Genomic DNA, 18,011 nt, shown 5'->3' on the forward strand with positions numbered 1-18,011 from the left:
TTGTGGTAACAAATCTGTATGCATTTAACAATCCATCTAGCTATCCCAGATTTTGAAATGGGATTACCCTTGTGCGGTGGTGAGAAAGACACAAAAAGTTGTTTTGTCTTACGAAAGGGTTGTGTTCTCTCGATGTAGTATAGCAAAGCTCTGTTGACATCTAGGGTATGAAGAGCTCTTTCTGCTACTGTCTGTGGCTGCGAGAAGAAAACGGGCAGTTCCACAGATTGATTGAGAAGGAAGAGAGAAATGACTTTAGGCAGGAATTTTGAATTAGTACGTAGAACAACCTTATTAAGATGCATGTTCAAAAAGGGTTCTTGAATTGTTATTTATTTTTATTTATTTATTTATTTATTTATTTTTAGAGTTTTATATAGCGCGAACAAGATCTTTGCAGATATCAGAGCGCTTTACAGAAACAGTAGGTAGGAAAACAAACTTTTGAAAACAGTGTAATATACGGTAGGGAGTGAGTTGCAAAGTAGGGTAGTACTTGCACAAGAGTATGCACACTAATAACAATCTAGAAGCAATAATATTGAAGCCGTGCAATGACGATTCGAGTAAGATTATAGCACCTCAGAGGGTGAGTAAACACACAGTTGATAACGGAATAATAGGCAGTAGTGAATGGATTGCAAGCTAGTAGGGCACTCAGGTCACAGTGTACATCCCTAGTAAACAATCTGGAAACAAATATTAAGGCATCCGTGCTATGATTTTAGTCCAGTAGCAGTCGTATAAGAGTCTAATATAGATAAGCAATCAGGTAGCCGGTAGACTAGGAGCCCTGTACTGTCATTGATCCAGTAGCAATAGGGTTCAGGTGAACTCAGCCATAAGGATGGCTTTTACCTCTTTCTTGAAAAGTACAGAGGAGGGGATAAGCCTAGTTTCTGGCGGGAGTGCATTCCAGATCCTGGGTGCCATTCCTGAGAAGGAGCATTTGTATGTTTTTTCCTTCCGGAATCTGCGAGGTTTCAGGAGGAGATTCTTTGTGCTTCTGTTGGATCTTGAGCCTCCTGATATAGTCAGTTTGTGAGTGAGGTAGTTGGGTGCCTTGTGGTGTACGGCCGAATGGGTCATACAGGCAATTTTCAGCTGTACTCTGGCTTCAAACGGCAGCCAGTTCAGGGCTTTTAGGTCAGGGGATATGTGCGAGTGTTTTCTTGAACCAGTGATGAGCCTTGCGGCCGCGTTCAAGGAGGCTCGTAGGGGCGCCGTTGTTGTTAGGGGGAGCCCACTGAGAGCCACAATTCCGTAGTCTATGCGAGGAATGACTAGGGCTTGTACAACAGTTCGGAAGTCCTTGGGTGGTAGGAAGGGTTTGAGTTTTCTCAGCGTGTTGATTTGGAAGTTGGCACCCTTGGTTGCTTTGCTAATATGCTGCTGCATGTCGAGATTGGAGTCAAGTGTGATGCCAAGGGATTTCGCCGAGTCCACGATGGTGGGGTGGACATTTAGTGCGGTTAGATGATTGAGCCAGGTTTGGGTGATGGCCTTTTTCGCAGGAGGTGAGATCAGAAGGAACTCAGTTTTCAGAGCATTTAGTTTAAGGTGATTGTCGGCCAGCCATGCTTGAGTGTTTCTTAGTGTGGCATTCAGAAGTTTGATGTCTTCAGGGGATTGAAGTTTGAGGTAGAGCTGAGTGTCATCTGCGTACATATGGAAGTGTACATTTGATGCTTGAAGCAAGGTGGTGAGTGGTTCCATGACGAGGTTGAACAGTGTGGGCGATAGGGAGGAGCCTTGTGGGACGCCTAGTGTTACGGGCACAGGCGAGGACAATGCATTGTTGATCTTGAACTTCTGAGACCGGTTATGCAGAAAGGAAGTGAACCATTTGAGAACCGTCCCAGATATGCCCATTCTGTTTAACAACTCCAGTAGATTCTCGTGTTTGACCGTATCAAATGCGGAGGAGAGGTCAAGGAGGATGAGGAGGCAGGACTCGTTGTGATCAAGGATTTGGAGGGCGTCATCAATTATGTGTGTCATAGCCGTTTCCGTGCTATGTTTTGCTCTGAATCCTGATTGGTGAGGGTTGAGGAGGTCAAACTGCTCAATGTGTTTTGTCAGTTGGAGTTGTACACATTTTTCTAGCAATTTGGCCAGAGTGGGGATATTGGTGATAGGTCGGTAGTTGTTTAGGTCGGCCGGGTCGGCTGTGGGTTTCTTGAGTATAGGCGTGACCTGCCCTATTTTGAGGGAGTCTGGGATGACTCCTTGTTGCAAGGAACAGTTGATGATTTTAGTCCAGAGTGGGAGGAGCATGGGGGTGAGGGCTTTAACAGCGTTGGCAGGTAGGGGGTCTGTGAGGTGATTGGCGGGTTTCAGGTTGCCGAGCAGCTTCTGAATTGATTCTTCAGTGTAGGTGTCAAAGGACGTCCATGAAGCGTTGTTTTTAGGTTGAGTGTTAGTTATGCCTATGGAGCAGGAGTATCGGCTTACGTCGTTGATGAGATCATTCCTTATGTTGTCGGTCTTTTGCTTGAAGAAAGCAGAGAAGTCTTCGCAACTTGGAATATCCTTTGCTGAGCTGTTAGGTTGTGGAGGCTGCGTCTTGGTTTGGGTTTTGACTAGCTCGAACAGTTTTCTTGGTCGGTTTTTTGCTTGGTCCAGCTGTTGGCTAAAGAAGCCTGATTTTGATCGTTTGATTTTTCTGAAGTAAGCGTTTCTCTTACTCTTAAGCGCTCTAAGGTGCCGTGCTGAGGGGTCAGATGAACAAGTTACTTACCTTCGGTAACGATATATCTGTAAGAAACATTAGTTAGTGTTAGATTCCTTACCTTAGAATATCCCCAGGCGTCAGTCTGGATCCGGAAACTTTTGCGTAGCAGTACCCCTGCGCGTCGGTAGGCGTCGTCTGCAGGCGTCCCCTGCGGCTCCGCGTCCGTCGTCGGCGTCGTGCGCCGTGATGACGTCGCTGGAGTACATAGACGCCGCCTCCGCGCGCTGACGTCAGTTCTTTGCACACAGCATTTCCGCGCCAGGAGACGCAGAGCCATGAGAGAACCAACACTGGTGCCATGTACAAACTAGGGCCCTGAAAGGGATGACCTTAACCCTAGGTATCAGTTCGCAGAACGGGGAGGATGGGTGGGTTCGGTAAGGAATCTAACACTAACTAATGTTTCTTACAGATATATCGTTACCGAAGGTAAGTAACTTGTTCATCTGAAAGAAACACGTTAGTGTTAGATTCCTTACCTTAGAATACATACCCCAGCAATACCAACCCCGGTGGTGGGTCTGCGAACCAATACAAAACTACACCAGAAAGTCCTGGAGGACAGAACGGCCAAAGAAGCCATCCCTCCGGACTTGACTGTCCAGGCAGTAGTGCCTCGCAAAGGTGTGCAGCGAGGCCCACGTAGCCGCCTGGCAAATGTCCTGCAAGGGGACTCCCCGGCCCAGGGCAGTAGTAGCCGCCGTGGCCCGAGTGGAATGGGCCCTCAGCCCAACAGGAGGCTCCTTCCGAGCCAAAGAGTAGCACGCTTTGATGCAGAGGACGACCCATCGAGAGATGGTTCGTTTACAAACCGCCCGTCCCTTCTTCGCACCCACGTAGCCAACAAACAGTTGGTCATCCACCCGGAACTGGCGTGTGCGATCCATGTAAAATGAAAGCGCACGTTTTGGGTCCAGACGATGGAGCCGCTCTTCATCCTTTGAAGGATGCGGAGGCGGGAAGAAGGAAGGGAGGGTGATGGACTGCCCGATGTGAAAGGCCGAAACAACCTTGGGCAGGAAAGAAGGTCTAGTCCTCAGAACCACCTTGTCAGGATGAATGGACAGGAAAGGAGGTTGGACAGAAAGAGCCTGGAGCTCACTCACCCTCCTGGCAGAGGTGATGGCCACCAGGAAAGCCGTCTTTAAAGTCAGGAGACGGAGAGGGCAAGAATGAAGGGGCTCAAAGGGAGCACACATCAGGAAAGTTAGAACCAGGTTCAAATCCCACTGAGGCATCACAAACGGAACAGGTGGAAACATGTGAGTGATGCCTTTCAAGAATCGAGTTACAATCGGGGATTTGAACAAAGAAGGCTGATCAGGAAGCCTCAAAAAGGCTGAAAGGGCAGAAAGGTAGCCCTTGATAGTGCCCAGAGCAGAGCCCTGCTGGGCAAGAGAAAGAAGAAACAGAAGAACCTCCGAAAGAGGGGCAGAAAGAGGATCCACAGCCTTTGCTGTGCACCATGCCACAAATCTGTTCCACCGACAGGCGTATACCGACTTAGTGGAGGGACGCCTGGCTGCCAGAATAACATCACAGACTTCAGGAGGCAAGTCAAATGGCCTCAACTGCCGCCGCTCAATCTCCAAGCATGGAGGTGGAGACTGGACAGGTTCGGGTGGAGGACCGTCCCCTGCTGCTGCGACAGAAGGTCCTCCTGAAGGGGCAGGCGGATCGGGGGACCGACTGACATGCTGAGTAGCTCGGGATACCAGTACCTTCGAGCCCAGTCCGGAGCCACAAGGATAACTTGGGCCCGGTCGCGCCTGATCTTCATCAGCACTCTGGGCAGAAGTGGTATAGGCGGAAAGGCGTATAACAGACCGCAACTCCACTCGCGCCGAAAGGCGTCGCCGTGCGAGTGCCGTCTTGGAAACTCCAACGCGCAGAACTGATGACATTGCGCGTTCTCTTCTGTGGCGAATAGATCTAACCAAGGCTCTCCCCATTGCAGAAAGATGCCTTGCGCCACGTCCGAGTTCAGACGCCATTCGTGATCCATCGAGCACCGACGGCTGAGTTCGTCCGCCCTGGCGTTCAGAGAACCTGCCAGGTGTTGAACCGTCAGAGTCACGCCCTGACGTTCCAGCCATTGCCAGAGGCGCAGAGCCTCCTGGCAAAGGGTCCACGACCCCACTCCGCCCTGTTTGTTGCAGTACCACATGGCGGTGGTGTTGTCGGTGAACACCTGCACTACACTCCCGTTGACAAAGGGGAGGAATGCCTTCAGTGCCAGACGAATCGCCCGCAGCTCCAACAGATTGATATGGAGCCGGGACTCCGCCGGAGACCAGATGCCTCTGATCTCTGCCTCTCCCAAGTGGCCACCCCAGCCCTGGAGGGACGCGTCCGTCACGACAACGTGCTCCGGTTGGGGAAGGGAGAGGGACTTGCCCCTGACCCAATCGCGGTCCGTAAGCCACCACTGCAGTTGTCTCGCAGTGCCCTCCGAGATCAAGACGTGGTCGGACAAGTTGCCCTGATGCTGGGCCCACTGAAACTTCAGGTCCCACTGCAGAGCCCGCATCCGCCACCTGGCGTGATGCACCAGAAGGATGCAGGAAGCCATCAGTCCCAGCAGCCGCAGCGTCAACCTGACCGAGACTCGGGATAGCGGCTGAAAGATGGGAATCAAAGCCTGAATATCCCGAACCCGCCGTTCCGGAGGATAAACCCGAAACTGCGCCGAGTCCAGAACCGCTCCGATGAAAAGGAGCTTTTGAGAGGGACACAGGTGTGATTTCGGCACGTTGATGGAGAACCCCAGGTCGTGCAAGAGGTCTGCCGTCATCTGAAGGTGGTGGACGACTGTCTGGGGCGAGCCCGCCTTCAACAACCAGTCGTCTAGGTAGGGGAAGACTGAAACCCCTAACCTGCGCAGATGGGCTGCGACCACCGCCATCACCTTTGTGAACACCCGTGGGGCGCTGGTAAGGCCGAAGGGGAGCACGATAAACTGAAAGTGCTCCTGGCCTACCGTGAACCGCAGGTAACGCCGGTGGGCCGGCAGGACGGGGATGTGAAAATAGGCGTCCTGCAAGTCCAACGCTACCATCCAGTCTTGCGGGTCTAGAGCAGCCAAGACCTGAGCTAACGTCAACATCTTGAACTTCTCCTTCCGGAGGAAGCCGTTGACGTTCCTTAGATCCAAGATAGGACGTAGGCCCCCCTTGTCCTTCTTGGGCACCAGAAAGTAGTGGGAATAACAACCACGCCCTACTTCTGGCCCAGGAATGCGCTCGATGGCCCCCTTGGCCAAGAGGGCCGTAACTTCCTCCTGCAGAAGTGTCAAGTGGTCCCCCCACACACGGTGGTTCTGCGGTGGCATGGCTGGAGGAGAGGTCTCGAAGGGGAGGGAGTAGCCCCTTCGGACAATTTGCAGCACCCACCTGTCCGAAGTGATCGTGCGCCAGTGAGCGTGGTGATGGCGAACCCTGCCACCCACTGGCGTCACATGGGGCCGAAAGCACGGACTAGGAGGATTTTGGGGTAGATGCTGCGGGGGAAGGTGTGGTCTGACCCCGCCGTTGTCCCCGACCGCCACCACGGCGGTTTCCACGGCCGCCACCGCGTTGGAAGGATTGTTGCGGCGCGTGGCTGGCAGCACGTGTGGGGGCGCCCCTTCCTTGGCCACGAAAGGGACGAAACGAACCCGGTTGCTGACGCTGGGTCGAGAGACCCAAGGACTTGGCCGTGACCCTGGAGTCCTTGAAGCGTTCCAGCGCGTGGTCCGCTTTGTCACCGAACAGGTGACAGCCATCAAACGGCATGTCCATCAGTGTATTCTGGACATCAGCCGAAATCAGCCAGGTGTGACGACGAATCGCCACCGTCGTAGACATAGCTCTGCCCAGCGAGTCGGTCGTATCAAGACCACACCGAATTGAATATTTCGCTGCATCTCGGCCCTCAGCCACAGCCTGACCGAGCTTTGCCCGCACCTCCATGGGGCATTCTGGCAGCAGCTCCGCGACCGTATCCCACACAGAGTGGGTGTAGCGGCCCAAGAGGCAGGCGGTGTTGCAAGACCGCAGGCCCAAACTAATGGACGAGAAGACCTTTTTGCCAAACTGGTCATACCTCTTGGATTCCCGGTCGGGCGGGGCCGACGGGAATGCGGACTGGGAGGTCGAGGCCTGGATCACCAGACTCTCAGGAGTGGGGTGGGTAGACAGGTACTTGGGGTCGTCCGGACAAGGACGGTGGCGCCTGGCCACGTTCCGATCAACAGGCGCACCTGAAGCAGGCCTGGACCACGTGCCCAACAGAACGTCAGACAAGGCTTCATTAAATGGCAGCAGAGGCTCCTGTGGGCATGACTGCGGTTTGAAGACCTCGGTGAGGATGTTAGGCCTCACGGCCGCGACGGGGAGCTCAAGGTTTAAGGCCTTGGCAGCCCTCATCAGCACCACAGAATAGGCAGCTCCCTCCACCGATGCCACGGAAGGAGGAGAGATCAAACCAGGGTTAGGGGAGTCGTCCAAACCACTGGCATCCCCCAAGTCACCTGTCCAGTCCGGGTCATACTGGCACTCGCGAGCCAGAGGGTCCTCGGACCCCTCCCAACCTTCACCGTACTCCTCATCCTCTCCGTATTCGGAGTCAATGATGAAGACCGGCTCCTCGGGGTTCATGGGCCCCATCGGCGCCGGGACCGGCGTCGAGCGACGCCCGTCCGGCGCCGCGTCCGGCGTCGGAGAAGGTAAGGGGACGGCGCCGCCCGGAGCCGGCGTCGGAACCCCACCGCCGGCCGGAACCGGCAGCGGAGAACCGGCGCCGCGCGGGGGCGGCGTCGGGGGTAACCCCGATGGCAACGGCGCCGGGGAGGCCGGAAGACCAGCCGGCGCCGATCCCGAAGGCCCCTGCGGCGCCGGGGTCGGAGCCGTCGGCGGCGCCGGGGCCGGAGCACCCGACGGCGCCGAGGCAGGGACACCCGAACCGCCAGGGCCCCCAGACGGTAGCACTGGGCCCGAAGGCGCCGTAGGCCCCGTCGGAGAAGCGAGCGCCCTCATGGCCATGAGGAACGCCTCGATCTCCTCAGGCGTCGCACCATGCCCAGGGACCGGAGGGTATGAGGCAGGCCGCGCCGGCGACTCTCGCGGAGCCGCGGGGTTGGGGTCACCCGAGCCCCCGGCCGCATCGCACGAGCGTCGGGGGGAGTCGGGGGTACGATGACGACGCCCCGACTTCTTGTGCTTCTTACCTGACGAGGATGACGAGTGGCGTCGACTTCCGGAGCGCCCGGCGCGGCTCCGCGACCGCTCCCTCGAACGCTCTCTCGACCTCCGGCCGGACCGGAACCGCTCCCGGTCCCGACGTGGGGCCGACACCCGGAGCTCCAGTAGCTTGCGGGACCGCTCCCGCCTAGCCTTGTTGGTAAGGGCCCGGCAGTCGACGCAGGAGTCCACGTCGTGGTCGGGGCCCAGACACCGGAGGCAGAGGCGGTGATGGTCTGTGACCGACATCGTGCGCTCACAGCCATCGCAATTCTTAAATCCTGGCATCCTATCAGGCACAATAGAGAAAAAAGACAATCGAAAAACTTGGTCAAAGACCGGAGTACTGCTCTTCAGATCTGCGTCCACTGGCGCGGAAAAAAGAAGAACTGACGTCAGCGCGCGGAGGCGGCGTCTATGTACTCCAGCGACGTCATCACGGCGCACGACGCCGACGACGGACGCGGAGCCGCAGGGGACGCCTGCAGACGACGCCTACCGACGCGCAGGGGTACTGCTACGCAAAAGTTTCCGGATCCAGACTGACGCCTGGGGATATTCTAAGGTAAGGAATCTAACACTAACGTGTTTCTTTCAGATCTCCACGTGCGCTCTGCCATGCGCATAGCACGTCTGTCCTCATTGAGTCTACCATCATACCATGGGTTCGAGTTCTTGGTGGCGACTCTCTTCATTTGCAGGGGTGCGGCTTCATTGATTATTGTAGACATAGTGTTTAGATAGTGGTCGGTCAGTGAATGCACATCAGAGACGCCCGTCGGGGGAAGAAGGAGATTGCCTGTGTGGGCAGGCAAGGAGTTTGGGTTAAGATTCTTCATGTCCCTCTTCCAGATCTTGGTTTTGGCAGGTTGAGCCGGGTTAAGTTTGACCTTTTCGTTGATGAAGAAGGTGATGATGTGGTGGTCTGACCAATCACAGGGTTCGATTGCCTCCAGCTGGGTAGAGTCTTCTTTGGCGATGATAAGGTCAAGGATAGAGCCTTTTACATGTGTTGGACGGTTGCAGATTTGGGTGAGGTCAAGCGCGTTGAGGAAAGTCTTAAGACTATTCACCACAGCGTCTTTCTGGTCGTTCCAGTGGAGGTTGAAGTCTCCCAAGTATATTTGATTGATCTGTCGACCGGCGTTGGTGGATATCGTGTCCATGATTTGTTGGGAGAAGGTGAGGTTGTCCCTGGGTGGGTGGTAGATAACATGAAGGGAACACACAGGTTTGCACTCGCTAGTAATATCGAGGCAGATGAGTTCGCAGGAGGAGAGGGAGGGGGAGGGACCTTCAGTGATGACGAGGTTGCTCCTGTAGATGCAAGCGATTCCCCCGCCCGTCTTGCCATCTCTGTCGAGTCTAATAATGTGATAGTTGGGGGGGACTAATATGTCCATTATAGGTGTGGAGGCTTCAGTTAGCCACGTTTCAGTCAGAATGGCTAGATCGAGGTCCATTGATGATACGAGATCCGCGATGCTGGCGGAGTGTCTCGGGGCCGATCTGCAGTTGAGCAGGATACACTTTAGTTTGGGGGTGAAGAGAGTGGGTGAGTGTTCTAGGGCGAGGGGTACTTTTCTGAGATTACAGGTGACGGAACTTCTATTGCTCCGTGTGGGGGGCCTGAGGGGATTTGTGATAATCGTGGGTATGGGAAGGTGTGTAGTGGGTGGGAGTTTTGTGGGACCTGGGCCATATGAGCGGAGTAGAGAATGCAAGTCTCGGTCAGAGAGGGGGTGTAGGGTGCGACGGGGGCGGCCGGTGACCTTGCGGTCGGGGATCGAGGGCCAGCGTGGGGAGTGATGAGTGAAGAGGTTTGAGGGGCGAGTGGTGTACTTATTGGGCGCAGAAGTGAAGGGTAGGGGGTGTCTGGGGTATGTGAGCAGAAGTTCTTTGATGGAGTGAAGATCTTCTTTGACTTGTAGGAGGGTGGATATGATCATGTCCAGAGTAGGATTGGGGATGGTATTGGGAGTGAGAGCAGTGGGTGCGTCATTGAGTGGGGCAAAAGGGTGGGCAGTGGGACGCGTGGGGCGGGATGTGCACGCGATGGTACATGGCACTGTGGCCGTAGAAGGTGGGGTACAGGGCTCTGTGGCCATAGTAGATGGATGAGAGAGTTTGTGAGCAAGAGGCGGGGATGGCGTGGATGAGGACAGGGGGAGGTTAGTAGCATAGGTGATGGCGCTGGAGGAAGGTGGCGCAGGTGAGTTGAGGGATGAGTGTAGGCTGGAGAAGGAAGGGGTGACATTAGGATGGTGGGGGCTAAGAGTGGGGGGGGGCTAGAGGGTAGGGTGTTGGGTTGAGGGAGGTGGAGTGTTCCGTGAGTCTGGCTGGTGGGGTGGTGTAGTGGGGAGTGAGAGTGGGGGGGGAGAGAGGGAGAGAGTTGGTCGTGTAGGGGGGCGTGAGAGATATGCTCAGTGCGGTGTGGGTGGGTTCTGTGAGACTCGTGTGAGGTGGGGGATGGGGGGTAAGGAGGGTGGGGGTATAGGGTATTTGTGATGGGGGGTGATATTCGGCCGTGCATGAGGGGTGTGGGGAAGTGAGATCGGACGGGTGATCGATTACAGTGGGATCTGAGACATTCGCAGGAGTCGTAAGGTGGGGGGTGAGGAGGGTGGGGGTATGGGGAATGTGCGAGGGGGGGTGAACTTGGCCAGTGCTTGGGGGATTTTGGGAAGTATGATCGGGAGTGTAACTGAGTACCGCGCTGGACAGAGGGGAGAGGTGTGAGGTGTTCCTCTGCTGTGAGTATTGACGCTTGGAGTTGGGGGGTGTTGAGTAACCCGTGGTGTTAGGTGTGGCGGACTGCCTGTTGGAGATATGAGTTAGGAAGGTGGGGAACAGATTGTCGAGTAGATCAAGGTGCCTATCAGTGGATTGGAATAGGATAATCCCATTGTTATAGATGGAGATGGTCGCTCTGCCCGGGAACAGTTGGGATGGTGTAATAGAGAGTGTTAGGCCATGCGCGGTTTTTCTAGAGGTGGAGATGGTGAGGGAGGCGCGGAGCACTTTCCTCCACTGTGCTCTGCGTGGGGTGTAGAAGATGATATCAGTGCTCGTGGCCCCATTAGTTAGCGAGAAGTAGGTGTCCACAAACGGGGTTTCGGGGTGGGTCTTCAGGAAGTTGTGTTTGAAGCGTTTGGCGTTTTTTTTGGTGAGCTCGGATGGATAGTTAATCTTGTATGTGTGCTTGCCCATGCGTTCCATAATGGAGGAGGTGTAGGTATACGAGGTAGAGGAGGGGGGGTGGAGTGTGTAGGTGGGTGGGCGCGGTTATAGGGCGGGAGGCATGGAGAGAATGAGGAGAGAAATAGCAGATAGCTAAAGGTGTGAACACGGTTATAGGGCGGGAAGCGTGGAGAGATTAGCGGTGAGAAATAAAGTATAGTTGTAGGTGTGTGATAATGAAGGAGACTGACTAGTCTAAGATGGCAACCACAGTGGTGTACTAGTCTAAGATGGCCGCCATAGAGAGAATAGAGAGGCAGGAGTACAAGTCCTTTGTCTGTTGTTGTTGGGTTAGCAAGCCCAGTTTCCCTTTCTATTGATGGGCAGGTCCAGTTAGTCCCACTTCTATGTTGCTGCTTGGTGAAGATGAGAGAGGAGGAAGGAGCCTTATCTCAGTACAGGTGACCCCTGACCGAGTAGGAATGTAGCCTCATGGTCAACTGTGGGCAGTGGGGCGATTTATTGCTCTAGTTTATAGCCCCCGCCATTTTAGCCAACAGTGCGACTCTGCCACGTTGGCACAGAGCCCTTTGTTAGGGGGAAGTTTTGATTTGGTCCATCACGGTAGCGAAGGGGGGAAACCGGCCGGTAAAACCGGCATACAGACTTGTGGTGACAGTGTTAATAAAGGTTAATAAAAGTTATGGGCACACACCTTTAGGGCTGCAGGCGGCTCCTCGAGGCACCCTTGCATCCACTGCGGCTCCGTTTTCGCCACCTCCCGGCGGCGGCAGTGGGGGGGGGGGGGGGGGGGGGGGGGGGGTTTGGGGGGGGGCGGGGGGCGCAGGGAATGGGCGATGTCTCAGTGAGGGCAGCTGTCGAGGGAGAGGGGTCTGAGGATGTCCCTTCAACAGGCTCGCACTGCAGTCGCCGATGTAGTTGGGAAGGGAGTTCCCCGGTGGTGAGCTCCAGTCAAGCTCCGTAGCGCCAGCTACCTCGTTGCCTGCCGAGGGGGGGGAGGGGGCGCTGTGGTGAGAAGGAGCCGGCTCCGGTGGGTCCAATCGACTGCTCCCCCGGCACCCTCCAACCGCGCCCGACGGCGCAGACCTCTCAGCCGCAGCCGATGTGCATTTGCTCACATGCGTGTTGCTCCCGGTCACAACCGCACTGCAGGAGCCCTCCCGTGGGCTGTACAGCGCCCGCGGTATCAGGCGCGACCAGCAGCACCAAACTCCCCAGTCCGGTGCAGTCCCAAGAACCCTCCTGAGACTCGCGCCCCACAGGATCGCTCCGGTGATGCCGCTCAGCCCGACAGGCGCCCACCTGTGGGCATTGGGACACTCATTGTTTGGGTCGTGTGTCTGTGTATGGCTGTGGCGGTGCAGGACTCCCCGACAGGGCCCCCCCAGGACCGGTGTGGCCACGGGTGCTCTCCGACCTCCAAGCGATCCCGGGCTCCGGCTGCAGAGCTGTCCAGAGCCAGTGTGTAGCTCCCGAGCAGCAGCCTTCCGTCCGACCAGCCGATCTCCAGCGCCTGTGAAGTCCAGCGTCAGCACAGCAGTCGTCCGCCCAGCAGCACCAGCCGATCACCTGTAGCTCCTAAGCTGACCAGCGGTGCGCGGCTCTCCAGTGGAAACAGCACCGATCCGGTGCAGGCACTTCAGCCTCACGGCGATCCCGGTCTCCAGCGCCTGTGAAGTCCAGCGTCAGCACAGCAGTCGTCCGCCCAGCAGCACCAGCCGATCACCTGTAGCTCCTAAGCTGACCAGCGGTGCGCGGCTCTCCAGTGGAAACAGCACCGATCCGGTGCAGGCACTTCAGCCTCACGGCGATCCCGGTCTCCAGCGCCTGTGAAGTCCAGCGTCAGCACAGCAGTCGTCCGCCCAGCAGCAGCAGCCGATCTCCGCTCGCAAACAGGTACAAATAATAAAACAGGTCCAAGTAGTAATTTGCATCCAGTTACTTGCATCCAGTTACTTGTTGTAGAAAGAATCCTCAAAGATGCTCGGGTGCTAACAGGGATTAAAACCAGAATTGGAATCCCTAGCACTCAGAGCTCTAACCAGGAGCTCCTACCCGGCGGCCATCTTCCACGGACTGTAGTGCTTGTAGTTCACTAACTCTTCGCAGAGAAGTAATAGCTACTAGGAACGCAACCTTCCATGTTAAAAATTAAAGTTCACATTTATGTAATGGTTCGAAGGGAGGTCCCATTAGCCGTGTGAGAACAACGTTTAAATTCCACACAGGTGAAGGTGGCACTCTGGGAGGAATTATACTCTTAAGACCTTCCATAAAGGCTTTAATAGCAGGCACTCTGAACAGAGATAGATGCTGTCTGTTTTGCAGATATTCTGCTATTGCAGCAAGATGCAGTCTAATAGACGTGTAGGCTAAGCTACATCTTTGGAGGTGCAGTAAGTATCCTATGATGTGTTGAATAGACACGTCTAAGGGGTTAATACTATTGTGACCGTATATTACAAAGCATTTCCACTTGGCTGCATAGCATGCTCTAGTGGTAGGGCATCTAGCTTCTTTTATGGCATTCATGCAGTCTGGGGGAAGGTTCAGATATCCAAATTCTAAGACCTCAGCAGCCAAATCGCTAGGTTGAGCGGAGCTGGGTCCGGGTGCCTGATCTTCCCATGGTTCTGTGCTAAAAGGTGTGGAGAGAGGTATAATTTTTGGTGCGGTACCACAGACAGTTGTAGCAGTGTTGTAGCAGTGTTGTGTACCACAGCTGTCTGGCCCACGTTGGAGCAACTAGGATGAGGGTTAGAGAATGCTGCTGTAGTTTGTGTACTACTAGTGGCATGAGTGGGAGAGGCGAAAAAACGTACGCAAATCTGTTTGACCAGTTCATCCATATTGCATTGCCGTTGGACAGTGGGTATAGATATCTGGCGGCGAAGCTTGGGCATTTGGCGTTTACGTGACTGGTAAAGAGGTCTATCTGAGGTTGTCCCCACATCTGAAAGAATGGTTGAAGAACTTGCACATGAAGTTCCCACTCGTGGGTCTGTTGTGTCTGATGACTTAACAGATCTGCTATGGTGTTTTGTACTCCCGGAACATGGAGGGCTAGAAGGAATAGGTTTTGAGGTATAGCCCAGCACCATATGTCCTGAGCTAGTCGAGAAAGTTGCAGGGAGTGTGTTCCGCCCTGTTTCTGAATGTAGTACATGGCTATCATGTTGTCCGTGCGGACTAACACAGCTTTGTTTGATACTTGTTTTTGGAAAGCTTTCAGTGCTAGGAATATAGCTAGTAACTCCAGATGATTGACATTTATTTTATTTATTTATTTATTTTGAGAGTTTTATATAGCGCGAACAAGATCTTTGCAGATATCAGAGCGCTTTACAAAGAGAGGGTACATGATCATAGCCAAAACAGGTAAGTCGGTAGAGCTAACAGTACAAATAGGTGTAAGGCAATAAAACAAATAATACAAATAAGCAAAGACAATAAAACCAAATAATACAAATAAGCAGAGAGGTCGAACAGGTATAGGGGATCTGTACAGATTCTTTCAGAGTCCGAAGTGGTAGTTCAGGTGTATTTAGCCATGAGGATAGCTTTTACTTCTTTCTTAAAACGAATAGTGGAGGAGATGAGCCTGATTTCAGGAGGGAGTGAGTTCCAGATTCTCGATGGAGTAACTTTTGTTGTGGTGTCCACCTGCCTTGCATGGTGTGTTGCAGCAGGTGGGCTCCCCAGCCGGAGAGCGAAGCGTCCGGTGTCAAGACTATGTAGGGAACTGGCTCTAAGAACGGTCGCCCTTTAGAAAGGTTTTTGGTGTTCCACCACTGCAGAGAGCAATGAGTCCGACCGTCTACCAACACTAGGTCTGTTAATTGACCTTGAGCCTGGTTCCATTGACGTGATAGGCACTCTTGTAGAGGACGCATTTGAAGTCTTGCATGGGGCACTATGAAAATGCAAGAGGCTATCCTTACTGGATTGGGATAAGCTAGCGCTGTTGAGGTGTTTATTGTAGCACCGATGTACTGTTGTACTTTGGATGGTTGCAGATGAGACTTGGTGTGGTTTATTGTGAACCCCAAGTTGTGGAGCAGTTGGATCGTGGCGTGAGTGTGTTCCACTCACTGGTTGTATGAGCTGGCTTTTATGAGCCAGTCGTCGAGGTACAGGAAGTCATGTATGTGCTGTCTTCGTAAATGTGCTGCCACTACTGCTAGGCACTTGGTGAACACTCTTGGTGCTGTTGTGACTCCGAATGGGAGTACTTTGAATTGATAGTGCTGCCCGTCTATTACAAATCTGAGATACTTCCTGTGAGCCTTGTGAATGGGAATGTGGAAGTATGCGTCCTTGAGATCTAGAGTAGCAAGGAGGTCGTTTTGTAACAGGAGAGGAAGGACTTGTTGGAGTGTGACCATGTGAAAATGGTCTGACTGTATGTATATGCTTATGGGTCTGAGGTCCAAAATAGGCCTCAAGAGAGCCGTCCTTTTTTGGAATAAGAAAATATAGGGAGTAAACCCCCTTGTTTTGTTGGTGCAGAGGAACTGGTTCTATTGCACTTTTTTCTAGCAGAGACATTACTTCTTGCTTTAACAGTGACAGATGTTCTTGTGACATTGGACGCTGTTTGGGTGGTATGTTTGGGGGGAGGGGGGGGGGGTAGATGTTAGTTCTAAACAGTAACCTGACTGAATAATTTGTCACACCCACCTGTCTGATGTGATGTTGATCCAGGAAGGGATTGCTGCAGTCTTACCCCCCCACAGTAGTGGAATGTTGGGGGGGGGGGGAGTGGAGGAAAGTCATTGGGTAGGGGTGGAGGCAGAGCGAGTGTTATTGGTTTTGCCTCTGCCTCTGTTGTTGTTACCCCTGTAACCCCCTCTCTGGTAGCCCTTAGTGTATGTGGATTGACTAGGGGTTTTGTAGGAAGTGGAGGGGCTATCGGAAGAGTAGCCTCTTGTGTTGCCTCTGTATGATAAGCGACAAAAAGAACGTCTGGGAGCTTGCAGCTGCAAGGCTCCCATAGATTTTGCTGTGTCTATCTTTTTTCATCTTTTCTGAAGACACATCAACATTAAGGCCAAATAAATGTGTCTCATCAAATGGCTGATTGAGGATGGAATTTTGTATCTCAGGTTTAAAACCGGAAATACGTAGCCAGGCATGTGTCCGCAAAAGGGTACTGGTATTTATTGCCCTTGAGGCAGTATCTGCAGCATCTAGGGCAAAACGGATAGAAGTATTAGTAATATTTTTACCTTCCTGTATGAGTTCATTGCCCCTATTTTTATATTTGCCTGGTAGATGCTGCATTATGGACTCCAGCTCATCATAATGTGCCCTGTCATATCTTGCCAACAAAGCTTGGGTATTGGCAATGCACCAAATATTAGCTGCCTGCGACGCTGTTTGTTTACCAGAGGCATCAAGGAGCTTAGATTCTTTATCAGGTGGTGAGGCCTCACCTGATGTTTGTGAATTAACACGCTTACGTGCTTTAGACACTACTAAATAATCTAGTGGTGCTGGACCTTAGATGTAAACAGGATCTGTAGAGGCAGCTTTATATTTCTTCTCAATGCGAGGGTTGAGGACCCGAGCCCTGACAGGATCTTTAAAAAACCTCTGTTGCGTGCTTAATGACACCTTTAAGCATTGGCAAAATGGCAGTAGACCTTTGGGTGTTATCAAAAGTGTCTAAAAGAAAATCTTCCTCCACTGCATCAGTGTGCATGTCAACCCCATGGTACTGGGCAGCTCTTTGGACTAGTAGGTTAACACCTATAGTGTCCTCTGGTGGGGAAGGTCTGGAAGGGTATACATCATCTTGTAGGACGTAAGGCACATCAGGGGTGTTATAATCATCCCAAGGATTACGTGACTGAGGGGGACTATTGGTCCCTGCTGGGTCATGTGAACCCTCACCTGAGTCATCAGAGTCTGTATCCACATCATCATCTGGATTAGTGGATGGTGTAGGAGAATGATGTGGTGTAGGAGGAGGAACAGTATGGGGAGGTGTTGGAGAAGGGACCCTTAATGGAGAGGTTGCAATGTCTCTCTTCCGAGGAGGAGGAGGAGGAGGAGGAGGTGCTGGCGCTTCTAGTGGTCTCTTCTTGGAGCTAAGAGCTAGTTGGCCAGTATTACGGTCTTTAAGAAGAGTTTTCTGGTGAGGATCTGGGGTAAAAAGTTCTTCTGTATAGGGCAGATCCTTTGGCGTTGAAGTTTTCGGTTACAGAGGTTTTTTGGCACCGACTCTGTAGATGGTCTATGGTCTTTTGGTTTAGAAGTGTGACCTTTTGAAATGTCTTTTACCGGAACATGTTTTTTCGGTTCCGGGTGTTTCTTCGGCTCCGAAGCGTGTGAGTCGGGCCGTCAGGTGGTTTTTTACTCGGCTCCAAGTGAGGTTTCGGCATCGATGAGCCGCTGCCAGTCTTCGGCGCCGAGTGCTAAGGTGTCGGAGCAACGGTCGGCGTGGTTGAGGAAGATGGCTTCTTCTTTGGTGTTGGTATTGGATCGGCACCGGGAATAGGCTGGCTCGAGCCGGAGCTGCCTGAAGGCTTAGTAGGCTTCTTTACCGGGCCCGAAGGCCTGGCGTGGGAAGCAGTCTCTGTGTGCACCCGGGCCCGAAGGTGAGGGTGTGAACGAAGCCTTTTTTGAGGGTATCGAAGGAAGAGTTGGGGTCGACGGTCTTACTTACGACCCATTGAGCTGGAGTGATGTCCTCGACGTCCGAGTCTTCGGAATCAGAAGAGCTGGAGCTTTCTTCGGTTTGCTGGTGTTATGGCACGTCGACGCCCTCTCCAAAGATGTCATGTGGGATCGAAGCCGATGAGCGAGCCATTGTTCTTCGAGCTCGTCGGTCCCGAATTGTCTTCTTGGAGCGG

General features: G+C 53.4%; 1 protein-coding gene across 2 annotated transcripts in view; it reads right to left on the bottom strand.

Moving 5' to 3' along the window:
• Positions 1 to 18,011, bottom strand: part of LRP1 (LDL receptor related protein 1) — a 1,437,817-nt gene that overhangs the window by 562,664 nt on the left and 857,142 nt on the right. The gene's annotated exons all lie outside the window — the stretch shown is intronic.

Source organism: Lissotriton vulgaris, chromosome 1_1 (genome assembly GCF_964263255.1).
Source record: "Lissotriton vulgaris chromosome 1_1, aLisVul1.2, whole genome shotgun sequence".
Classification (NCBI taxonomy): domain Eukaryota; kingdom Metazoa; phylum Chordata; class Amphibia; order Caudata; family Salamandridae; genus Lissotriton; species Lissotriton vulgaris.